The sequence below is a fragment of the Podarcis muralis genome, chromosome 1 (genome assembly GCF_964188315.1).
Source record: "Podarcis muralis chromosome 1, rPodMur119.hap1.1, whole genome shotgun sequence".
NCBI lineage: Eukaryota > Metazoa > Chordata > Lepidosauria > Squamata > Lacertidae > Podarcis > Podarcis muralis.
Genome location: NC_135655.1, coordinates 86,086,207 through 86,098,770, shown reverse-complemented (window position 1 = coordinate 86,098,770; position 12,564 = coordinate 86,086,207). Strand labels below are relative to the sequence as shown.

The window sequence follows — 12,564 nt, the reverse complement described above, 5'->3', positions numbered from 1 at the left end:
TCTAGGGGGATCTCAATACAATTTACTGAGACATCTAGTGGCTGAATGACACACTGCAGAGAAATGGAGACGATGCAATCCGACACTTCAGCTTGCAATCACTCCTGCTTCTTGTTTCAGAAATTGCCTCCATGGCGAAAAGAGGCAGGCAGGGCAAACCAACATCCTGGTAGTTTGGGCACAATTTTGAGGACTGTTAATTGCTGTGCCACTTCAGCTGATGAAATGGGCACTGGCCCATAAAAGCTTATGTCAAAATGAACTTCTTATTCTTTTAAGATGCCATAATACTTTTTGGTCATACCACAGTGTCAGCTTCCTGCAGCCCAATTTCTCCTTGCTCTTGCTATCTCTTCTGCTCAGATTATGAATTCATCTTGATAGAAAGCCTTGCCACAGGGCTCTGTTGTTTCACAGTCTCTTGAGCAAGAGGAACAATATCTGCAGAACCTCAGATCAAATAATGTTTCAAATCAACAAGTCTATGACTCCTACAGCCATAGACTCTTAATCCAAAAAAGTGAACGTGGTCACAGGCCAACTCCAAAGGAAGTAGAATAACCAAGCCCAATTCTCCATGGCACTATCTTTCACACAGCTTCAGAAAGAAACGCAAACTGAGACTAGTAGGGAGAAAATATAAAATGCGAACCTATGTGAACCTCCTTCTTGTAATGCAGAGATTGCATAATATTGTTTGCTAATACATTCAGCATTTTCTTTACAGGAGACCCTTCTCCCTAATCTGAGCAACTATCTCTCCCCTTGATTCTTCTTGCCTGCACAGATGGTGTACAGATATGCTGCATGCATCTTGGAAAGGTGTTATGATCTTTTGACTCCATCGTGCAAATAAGCCAGATGCATCTTGGAAATGGCTACCACCTTTGTCTCATCCATCTCTGACTGCAGCCAACTCCAAGAATGTATATCATCTACTGTACAACTATTCCTAGCTCAAGCTTGGAAGGTGGGAGACTCCTGTATGGCACTGGCGAGAGCTTTTTTGAGTATTAGGTTTTACAGACGAATCCATTGGACCCATGAAACAAGAGCCTCCTGTCCAAATAGTCAATTTAACAAGGGCCAATGGCTGCTCACCTGTAGGGTTGCCATATTTCAACAGGACACCCCTTTTTGGTTGAGCTTTTTTTCAGGAAACCACCAGAATTGTTGTGTTTTTACAAAAACGTCCCGTCCCCCTGACGTAAATTCCGCCCTAGTCACCTGAACCCGTGCCATAGCTTTTCAGAAGCAGAGGAAGAAAGGGGGATAAACAAAATTTTGAACAACCCCAGGAAGGGATTTCCCTGCAAAGCCAGTGATTCCAGAAGCCACAGGCTTTCGCCAGCACAAGAGGCTAAGTTCCTATAGGCGACAGTTCTTCTGCATCCCCCCCACAACCCATTCCAACTAGTTGATGCTGGGGGCTGCTTTTTTGGATAAAGAGACCTAAAAGGGGGCTGCTTTTTATGGCCAACCTCATGACGTTTAAAGCATAACACTGACCAGATGTCAGCAATTTTAGCAATCGAGTGCCAAATAAGTTTGGAGCCAATTCAAGGAAACAGTTTCCCCCCTGGGGGATGTCGGGTGGGGGAGAGAGAGAGCATGCTCCACATCCCCATGACCAGGAATGCAGGGAAGGAGAAATTCCGAAATGTTGAGGTAAGAGCTTATTAGTAGCACAGACCAACTTCATGGGCAGCCCTGCGGTGCTATTGTAAGCAGCCTGCAACCTCCTGCCCCCCACACCAGGGTTCTTGATGTAGCAACCCAGGGCAAGGGGCTCCTAAGGATGCATCTGTGCAAGACATACTGTAGCATGAGAAAGACCTGCCCACCTTGGCACGGCACAGCTGAAGTACTGCAGTCCCCATGCCCACATCCCCATGTTTGCAAGGCACTGATGAATGCAGAAGTAGCTTCTGAGGAGGTAAATACAGGCCACAGTCCTAAACCACTTTTAAAAATAACTCAGCAGCAGTCCTACGGGTACACAAAGTTACCATTCCTGAATACAGTGGTACCTCAAGTTAAGTACTTAATTCGTTCCGGAGGTCCGTTCTTAACCTGAAACTGTTCTTAACCTGAAGCACCACTTTAGCTAATGGGGCCTCCCGCTGGCGCCGCACCACCAGAGCACGATTTCTGTTCTCATCCTGAAGCAAAGTTCTTAACCCAAGGTACTATTTCTGGGTTAGCGGAGTCTGTAACCTGAAACGTATGTAACCCGATTTACCACTTTATATGGATTTAAGACTGAAATATATATATATAATGCTGAGGATTTTATTATTCTTGTTGTTATTACTAATTCAATTGATATTCTGTCCTTCCTCCCCATAGAGCTCAAGGCAGCAAAATTCTGTGATTAATACAGGCATGGAGAACCTGTGGCATTTAAGATATGCCTGGACTCCAAATCCCATAAGTCCCCTCCAGCATGGCCCATGGGCAGGAATGGTGGGACCTAGAGTCCAGCAACATCAGGAGCACCACAGGTCCCCTCGTCTCTGGATTAACGGTATCTGAAAACATGAGCTGCTTAGAGTGTCTGAGCTCCTGCTTAAAACCAGCTTGGTCCCAGCTTGCAAGTTTTGCTGTCCCTGGGTAGAGACAGAACAGAGGGAGCAGGTGAAGGCTCTACACTTCTTCACAGCTACCAGGAAAATGCTCAGTACAGTAGTACCTCGGTTTAAGAACTGCCCTGTTTACGAACTATTCAATATACGAAGTCTGCAAAACCGGAAATAGTGTTCCGGTTAGCGAACTTTACCTCGGTCTACAAATGGAATCCGAACAGTGGAAGGGCACCAGTGGTGGGAGGCCTCATTAGGGAAAGTGCGCCTCAGTTTAAGAACGGTTTCGGTTTAAGAACGGACTTGCAGAACAGATTAAGTTCATAAACCGAGGTACCACTGTACAAGGAAGCAGAAACAGGAAAGGTGGAGCTAAGGAATTAAAGTGCTTCCTGCATTATTCCTTCGAGAGGCAGATTGGCTGCTTTTCGTGAATGCACATGAAATATAGTTTTGTGAAACGTAGGTGAAATGAGCATGGCAACTAAATAGATAAGTATGAGCAAAGCACAGAGCTGCTGTGCTCCCCACTCCTCCCTGCTCCATCATCTCTCCTCCTCGCACCAATGGAGTCGGGGGAAAGAGTGTGGCAGAGTTTAGTTTCACTTTTAAAGCATCCCTGCTTAGCTTTCTTTTCGAACCAGAGATTCTAAGTTTAAAGCAAACAGCAGTCGGCCAAGTTGACATTTCTTTGTTGATGAATGAATCACTTCCCACGAGGCATCCCAAAGAGATTTATAGTACAATGAAAATATGTATGGAACAATGGCACGCATACAGTGAAAACCTTTTAACACTCTTATGGAACTCACTGTTGCTTTAAATCAGGATAGTTCGTTTGAATGCAACCATAACCTAGCCCTAAATTGTCACCCTTTAGAAGTGAAACTAAACTCCTCCTTTTTGGCCATGTGGGAGGAGTACAGGTGACTGGCAGCATGCAAGTCTGACATTTCAATCAGGATCATCCGCTAAACCACTGTTATGAGTTACAGGCAAACGTGGCCAGTGCATCTTTTCCTAACAAGTGGAAGTATAAGCATAAGTATTTATATCAGCTTGCTTTCAAAATGGTAGTATTTCTAGGGCAACAGTTATAACATTGGCTCAAGGTCTGGTTGCAGGTCTTGGACCTCCGTCCTCTAAACAACATGAACTCAAATTGCACAAAATGTAACTGGGAAATCCTGCTGTGCAGACACAGCCTAGATGTCTGCTTGGCTATGAATGCAAAATTGGGTGGTCCCTTTCTCATGCGAAAGGTCTCTGCCGTGCGTAACTATATGAGTCTGAATCCAAAATCCACTGCTACCCCTTTGCCAAAGTGTACAGCCAGATTTATAGGTAGAGGGCTACCCATTAAACGGAAAGTTGCGAAACACAGCTAGAGCAAATACAGAAACCCTTAAAAACAAAGAGCAAACAAAACACATCAGCATTTAACCGACTCCAGTCATGTGACAAGCACCACACTACAAGCACTGAAAGGGGCACTAGTTTAAACAGACGAAAGGTGACTTTGGCAGTTAAAGCACATGTTCCTGAAAGGCCACCAGCCTCCAAAGGCCTGAATCCAATTCCAACTGTGCCATAAACTCCCAGAGTGACCTTGGGCATATCCTTGAGTCTTTCTAGGGGCCTCCATTCCTGCCTTAATCTTTACTTTCATTAAACACAGCCAGACCCTTTAACCTTTCCTCACACATCACATATACCCATTAATATCCCTCTCAGTCATTCCTGTTAATAAATTCACTTCCTCCTCTGCCCACATTTCTTACCCACAATCCATAGTTCTCAGGCTCTCAGAAACAGAGGGGAAAGAATCAGAATCTATTTTTATTTTTATTTATTAAAGACGGGCTGAGTTGGGAAGGAAATGTAAATAATGGATGTGATTTATTCAGAGTTCACAACCAGGAACAACAGGCTGAGGGGGAAGTGTTCTGTCAGACATTTCCTACTGATGGTATCAAGTATGGTCTATTGGACAGCATGATGGATTTCAGGGTTGCCATACGTCTGGAATTTCCCAGACATACCCAGAATACTGCAGTTGGAAGCAGTGTCCGTGTGAGGAGACATGTTTTGTTGCAGCTGAGGCAGAAGGCGGCGTCCGGTTGCACCTTTGTAATATTTTCTTTAAATTGTTTGTTGCTGCTTCTGTTTTCTGTACACCACCTAGATATATTTTTAAATATATTATGCAGTACACAAATTAAAGAATCAAAATTATCTAATCAATCCTGTCCCTCACACCTGGCAGCAGGCATTACATCAGGCTACGGGGAAGAGAAAATGGGAAGCAACTTTTGGCTAATTCTTTCCAGTTTTCACTGCAGCTGATTGTTGAAGGAACTTTGTTTTTCAGATCAGGTGCCTCTGTTGTTGTTTTTCCTTCTCCTCAGTCCCTCTTCCTTTTGTGTTGTGGCTTTTAGATTCTAAATCTGAGGGTAAGGACTGTCTTACTGATATTTGTAAGTCACTGTGAGAGCTTTGTGGGGGGGGGGGCACTGAAGGATGAAGATTGCTATAAATCAATCAAAGTTTCAGGTTCTCCAGTCCCAATCTAAAAGGCTTTGAAAGTAAGCACTAGTACCTCACACTGTGCTCCGAAACTGACTAAGCCCTAGCAAAATGTCGTTCTACTTTGCCTGGTCCCAGTTAGAAGCTGAGCAAGTGTCATGATATTACATAATGCCCACACATCTATTGCTTCATTTTGCACATCACCTGCATTGTGTATTTTGTTGGCTGTGTCACATGGAAACTTATAACCAAAAGAAGTTTTCACTATACCAAAACAAAGAGTATGGTTGATAAAATATGCACTCAGGGCTATGATCCTAAGCCACTTATGTGGAAGTGCATTCCACTGAAATCGATGCAACTTATTTCAGCATAATATCTTCTAAGACTGGGGTGGTAGGTATAAATCAAAGCATGAATAATGGATAGATGATGAAAACCTAACACAGCAATTGACATAAAAATGCATTAAGTTAATGGACTGTTTGGGCCTGGAGGCGTTCAGTGAGGTTTGCCTTAATTCTTCATTGAAGTGTTTTCCTTTCCTTCCCCCCCCCTTTTTGTTAAATTAGCTTTGGTTCACAGCCCTACCCAAAGTACCTGTATGTGAGGATTTGACTTGGGGGGTACAGCATAGGTTACAGTCACCAGAGATGCTTTAAAAATGGCTTTACCATGGTGTGTCAGCCCCATTCTGGCCTTACCGCCACTTGATGGCACCAATCTAAACGATTAGTGCTTGCAGATATTATGGCTGCAACAAGCGTGACTTGCCACACTGAACTCATTTTGGGTGATAGTTCCATGGCAACCGCAAGGTGTGCTCTGAGTCTGGTAGATATATTCCAAGATCCATACATTCTACCTATCTGTGAGTGGTCAACTCCTAAATTATGCCTGCTCTCATCCACCCTTATGGATCAAAACCCCTTCAGAATTTTATGTATATACCTATTAAAGCCTGTGTTGAAAAAAGCAAAGCTTGCTTACACAAGATTTGTCTGATGCAGTCAGCTTAAGGAAATTATTTATAGGAGTAGAATTTTGCATTGTTCTGTCACCACCTATGGACATGGCTGGCTAGGTCATCCAGAAGATAACACCAGCACATTTGGTTTCTTATGCCTTAGTTGTGAACCAACTCTGCTAGCCACAGTGTTAAAAGAAAAACATGCTGGGAAACTCCCTTGCTGAACAACAACTTGCACCTAAGGCTATCAAGGGCTTCCAACCATGATTGCTATGTAGTACCTCCCATATCAGAAACAGTATGTTTCTGAATAGCAGTTGCTGGAGATTATGAGCAGAAGAAGGCTGCTGTGTTCATGCCCTGCTTTGGACCAGTGGCGTAGCATGGGTTGTCAACACCCGGGGCAAGGCAAGTAATTTGCGCCCCCTAACCCGTGGATTTGCGCCCCCTAACCTGTGGATTTGCCCTAACCCCAGATGTTGTGCCCGGTGCGGCCGGCCCCCCCTGCACCCCCCACGCTACGCCACTGCTTTGGACTTGCTGTAGGCATCTGGTCAGTCACTGTAAAACAGAGTGCTGCACTAGCTGGGCCCTTGGTACAATCCAGTAGGGCTCTTATGTTCACTGAGGTTTCCTACATAGTATCACAAAGGCAACCCAGTAGCTCATGAAAAAGAAAAACTGCTAAATCACATCCAAGATCTTTGCAAGATCTTTACCTCTTCAGCTAATTAATCAAAGGTGGTAGAGGCATACAACACTTCATATAGTTCACAAATGTTTATTTTGTTACACCTCTGGGCAAACAGTTTTCCGGGGATTTGGGCATAATGCAAAAACCTGCCAAGCCTGTTTGCCAGGGCTGAGAGCAGGGATGCATCATGAGAGGTGATCCCTCTGTCGAAGGACCTTAACTCTCTGAAAAAGATGTTATTTGTCCCTACCTAAAATAAGAAGGATGAGTTCTGTAAGAGGCCAACTATCATGTCCAAAGTGTTCTTTGCAAAAATTGCACAAAACCACTAGCTATTTATAAAACACGATATGAAAGTGTCCATATCATTTAAGAATGTGGATGGAAAACATGCAAATGTTAGAAAATCGAATATAACATTATTGACTTTACCTCCCCCATGGGGCAGGTTTATGTGTCAAAGAAAGGAATTTTAATCTGTATCTTGCATTTGCTGTTGACATATGTGAAATAATCACCCAAGGGAGTCTGTGAAGAAAGAAGAATTTGTAAAAGTAGCAAAGGCCTAGCAGCCTAAAATACCTAGCTACAAATCAGACACTTCATAGCCAACATTTCCCCCACATGAAATATACCATGTTTGTTGGAAAATGAATAACTTACCAGTGCATAAAGGACACAAGGCTTTATTTTGTCAGTTATGCAGTTGTTTGGGACTCACTCCAATTCCAGTTCCCCAAAAACTACACACCCAACAAAAATATATTGTACTGTGTTTACTACTGCACCCACCTATCAGAGTACTAGACATCCATGAAGTAAAAATTGCATGTGTATGCAGACCCCAAGAAAAGAATCAGTGGCCTTGCTTATATGATACATTTGCATTGGATAACAGATGAATTTGTGATTTTGGAGGAGACGTTTTATTTTTTAACCAACACTTAGACTTGGCAAGACTAAAATTTGGGTAATTTGTTAAACAACAACCAAAAGTTTAGAAAGGAAGCAAAAGTTTGCATGCATGTGTGATGGAGAGAGAGAAGGAGAGAGAGAAGGAGAGAAGCCAGAACATCCTTATTAACTTTCCTGCCAAAGTTCCTCGGCATGTACACATTTCCATCTTCCAAATGCTGACACTTCCAGCACATTATCTGCTCACAGGCTTGCAGAGCTAAAACCGTGTTTTTGAGATCATTGCCAACTTTGCATTATGCAACTTATGCAACAGTTCCACCTTCAAATTCACAGCTGATAATGCTGAGAGGAACAATGGCAATATATACAGCGGAGATAACAGTACCTGTGACTTCTAAAGCCCACGATGAATGCTTAAATGGGAACAAGACTGCGCTTACCTCAGCTTCCTTAAGCATAAAGCCAGGCTGTGTATACACCATACCTTTAAAGCACAAGACATCCCCCCAAGGAATCCCGCTAAATGTCGCTTAACCCTCACAGTGCTACGATTTCCAGCGCCCTTAACAAATTACAGCTCCTAGGATTCTTTGTGGAAAGTGATGTTTTTAAATGCGCTTTAAACCTGCCTTTAATGTATGGTGCATACAATGCCCTCATGTCCCAAAGAAATATTCCGTGCTGCCTCATGAAGCATACTTTTCAAGTCTTGCACATCATGTGTGACCTGCAACAAAATGGTGCCGTTGTTGAGAGTTCAAGCCAGTCAGCTACACCTTCCTCCAAGATCCTAGAAGCTGAAAGGCTAACACACTCTGCTGCCCTTGGTCTTCCATTTTTTCCTCCAGTCCACATTCTATGGTTCCAGGAAATTACTGATCCTGGGGTGGGGGTGGAAATCCCCTTTGGGATTTTAAAAATGTTCTGTACTTCAACATACCACAGGGATCACGTAAGCATACTGATAGCTCCCTCTTCTTTCTCACTGGCCCACATTTTGACTACGATACTGTCAGCACTCAGTCACTCAAGTTCACTGTTAGTGAGGACAGTGATGATGATGCTTCCCACCTGCACCCGCTGGACAGTTCATTATATTTTTGTGTCAAAAGAAAAAGAGAGAAAGGTGAGACAGGAGAATGAAATATCTGTGTCAGGTTGGAAGCTTCTTTCTTGCACTAAATAGTGGGGGGTAGGGGACACTTTCATTGGTGCAGGAGCACCAGGGTTAAGTTCCCATGGATCATGGTACCAAACTTGATTGGGCAGCCCAACATCATATATAGGATCATATATATATATATATATATATATATGCTTTCGTAGATTTTCACGGGTATAGGTATGCAGGTTTTGGTGTCCTCGGGTGTCTTCCCGTGTAAAAGTTGGGGTGTCTAGGCGACGTTTCGACGAGGTCTCACTCGTCATCTTCAGGCTGGTGCTTTCGGCTTCTTGTTACTGGAACAGAGCAGGATCTCAGTGTTTGAGTTCCTATAAATACTGTTGATGGGTGTGGTGTATAGCCTCCAATGTTCTGGGCCGAGAGGAAGTTCCCAGGCTAGTGTGCCTTTTCTTCTTTTGTTCCTTAGTTGCTTGAGGGATATCTTGAGTGATTTCTTGAGTGATATCCTGAGTACCACTTAGGTGGGTCATTAGGTGTGGATTAGTTGCCAAAGCCTTTGTGTCTTGACCTCTTGAACTTTGTGAAGAGTTTTTCTGAGAAGATGGCTGTAGTTGTGCTCTGGCTTGGCTTCGTGTATAGGGGCGAGCTGTGGTTTTGTGGCCTGTGCCAGCCAGATCTATGTAGGGATTGCAGGGGGGTGCAGCATCCGGAGGTGCCATCATGGTTTGGCTACTGGATGGTGTCTGTAATTTATCTGTGGAGAGGGTCTGGGTTTGGGTCTGGTGTGGTTGATTGGTGATGGCATTCTGTGTGCCTCTGGATCTGGTGTCAGTTTTTGTGGGGAGGGCTAATTTCCAGATGTCTGGCAAGCGGGATGTGTCGTCACGCTTGTTCATGTTGTGAGGGTGTTTCTCTATCTCGATGGCTTCCATGATTATTCTCTTGTGGTGATGTTCCATGTTAGAGAGCAATTTGGAATCTGCAAAATTAATTTCGTGTCCTGTTTCTTTCATGTGTTGGAAAAGAGAGGAAGTTTTTTCTTCTTTTTTGACGGCATTCTTGTGTTCTGCGATACGTGCATTTATTCGTCTGTTTGTTTGTCCAATGTACGTGGCTGGGCAGACTTTGCAGGGTATTTCATAGACCCCTTGGTTTTCCAACTGGATTTTATCCTCAGAAACCCCAAGGATTTTGCACTGGCACTCATTGCACTTTTGTCAATATATGAGCACCAGAACATCATTTTTTACCACCACCAACCTCAATAAAGGCACTGCATATGACTATCACTTTGCTATGTATTACTGACTTGCAATTTCGTCAGAGAGAAAAGGGTCGGCGATTCAGTGCATTACCTCTGCTGAGAATGCCCTCTTGACTAAAAGTTGCCTGAGCCAATGACTTTGCCTTGGAAGGTTCTGGGGTGATTGGGTGACCATCAGCACTGAAAAGGGATAAGGCATTGTCAGGGAAATTGGGTCATATGAACAGAGTCTGGGGAGAATGCAAGATGTGTGAGACTTTTATGAGCCAATTGGAATTGGTAAAAATACAACTGCAATTCAATCTAAAACCCAATGTCTCTGGCATGAAATCTAAGTTAGCAGTTGATTTACTGATGAAATAAAACAGGCATTTCTGCATCACAGTTCAAATTCTGGTTTTGATGTCCTTAAACTAATACTCAAAACGGGACTTGTAGCCATATGAATATTTACATGATGGCCACATATGATTTGTTTGACTCTGGTTATGTTGTAATAAACTATTAAAACTGAACTATGCCACATCAAAACTGAGATGAGGAGCATTTTGCATAACTGGGTCATGCAACACTCACCGCATTATAAAGCCTCTTAGGGGCAAGTCAATGGCCCACCTAGTTCAATACAGCAACCCATCAGAAGCCTATGAGAAACCCACAAGAACCTGAGCACAATGGCACTCTTACCACCTTTGATTCCCAGAAACTGATATTGAGAAGCATACTGCCTCCAACAATGGAAGTAGAGGATGACAAGTGGACACTGCTAGCTTTATCCTCCATTAATTTCTATAATCATCTTTGAAAGCCACCCAAGTTGGTGGCTATCACTACTTCTTGTGGGAGTCAAACAAAACTATTTTTAAAAATATCAACCATTCCTCACAGGGGAGCTGCTCCACCCCCTTCTTCAATGTGCCTGCCCTTTACTGAACCTTGCTTCTTTCTCCCTGGGCTAAGTTTGTGACCCCTGATTGGCTGGATCCTGCCACTGGATCCTTATCTCCACTTTCACTAATGTCATCTCCAGACCAGCAGTTTGGTTCATTGTGGCCATACTCCATCCTGGTTTAACACACCACTGGCTTCTTTGGAGAATATGATTGTACTTTTTATTTCATGCTTCTCATTTGGGATCTGTTCTCATTCCCACCTTGAAACACTTTGAGAGAAAGACTCAGCAAGTCTTTATCTTTCTCCATAATTCCATCTCCACCTACTTATATAGCTTACAAAGTAGGGGAGGAATAAAGACCCAGACCATCTTCACAAGGCATCCATTCAACAACAGGAATAATCCCTCAAGGGTCCTCCCCTTTGCAACCCTGAATTAGTGCCGATATACGTGTTACTGTTCCTGTACATCAGATGTGTACAGCCCAACAGACTTATTAGAGCAGGCTTCCTCAAACTCGGCCCCCAGATGTTTTTGGCCTACAACTCCCATGATCCCTAGCTAGCAGGACCAGTGGTCAGGGATGATGGGAACTGTAGTCTCAAAACATCTGGAGAGCCAAGTTTGAGGAAGCCTGCATTACAGTCTAAAGAAAACAGAAAAAAAAATCAAAAGGCCATGGCAAAGGAGGCAATTCTTTCATAACAGAACAGGAGGAACATTTATTAAAAAGAAGATGAAGAATGGTGAATGGTGAAGGTCAGAGCCTTTGCCCTGACCATGGTAGATCAAAGAATCATTGAATTGCAGGGCTGGTACCCTGATCATTTAGCCCAGCACTCTGCTGAATGCAAGTTATGCAATGCAGAATCCTAAGCAGAAGACTGTCCAGCCTCTGCTTAAATACCTCCAGGTGTAAAGGCTAAGACAGATACTGAAGCATATCTGAATGGCAGAACCTAGAAATAAGACTGAGGCCACACTATTATAAACTGGTACATTGCATGCAGCAGCACGTCATCCCCTCCTTCCCTGTCCCTGAATGTCCATGCCAGTCTGGCACATGAATTTTGGCCTATGTGCATAGGCAAAAAAAAAAGGGGGGGATACAGTCCAATTCCCAGATAAAATCCAAGAACTAGCTATGCGAATTTGCACTGAGTGTGGGCCATAATTTGGACATATGGATATGGCATGCCAGCTGGAGGAGTTGACTGGCATGTTTGTGCCCTCTCCACACAAATGGTCAGGTCCAAACAGTCCAGAATGTTGTTAGGACAATGTGGCAAACAGGCCATTGCACAGCAATGAATGTGCCAGGAAGAGTACAGTCCATCAGAGGAACATGTGGAAGAACCATGGCTGCCACTACCTCCTAATCAACCATGCAAAAATCCCTAGTAGGGGTGTGCTACCTGGAACTTCATGCATCACCACTGGCACAAGTTCCACTGAAGCAGCAAAGGATGGTGGCAATGGGGTAATGAAGAAGGAAATGCAGTGCTAAGTCCATCTACCTTCAACAAAGATCTGCCCTGTTCAGATCTGTCTGAACAAAATAAGCAAGCACCCAGCCCAAATGAAAGTGG

At 43.7% G+C, this 12,564-nt stretch overlaps 1 protein-coding gene across 14 annotated transcripts in view; it reads right to left on the bottom strand.

Moving 5' to 3' along the window:
- The window catches only part of TNS1 (tensin 1), a 318,113-nt gene that overhangs the window by 184,098 nt on the left and 121,451 nt on the right, over window positions 1-12,564 (bottom strand). The gene's annotated exons all lie outside the window — the stretch shown is intronic.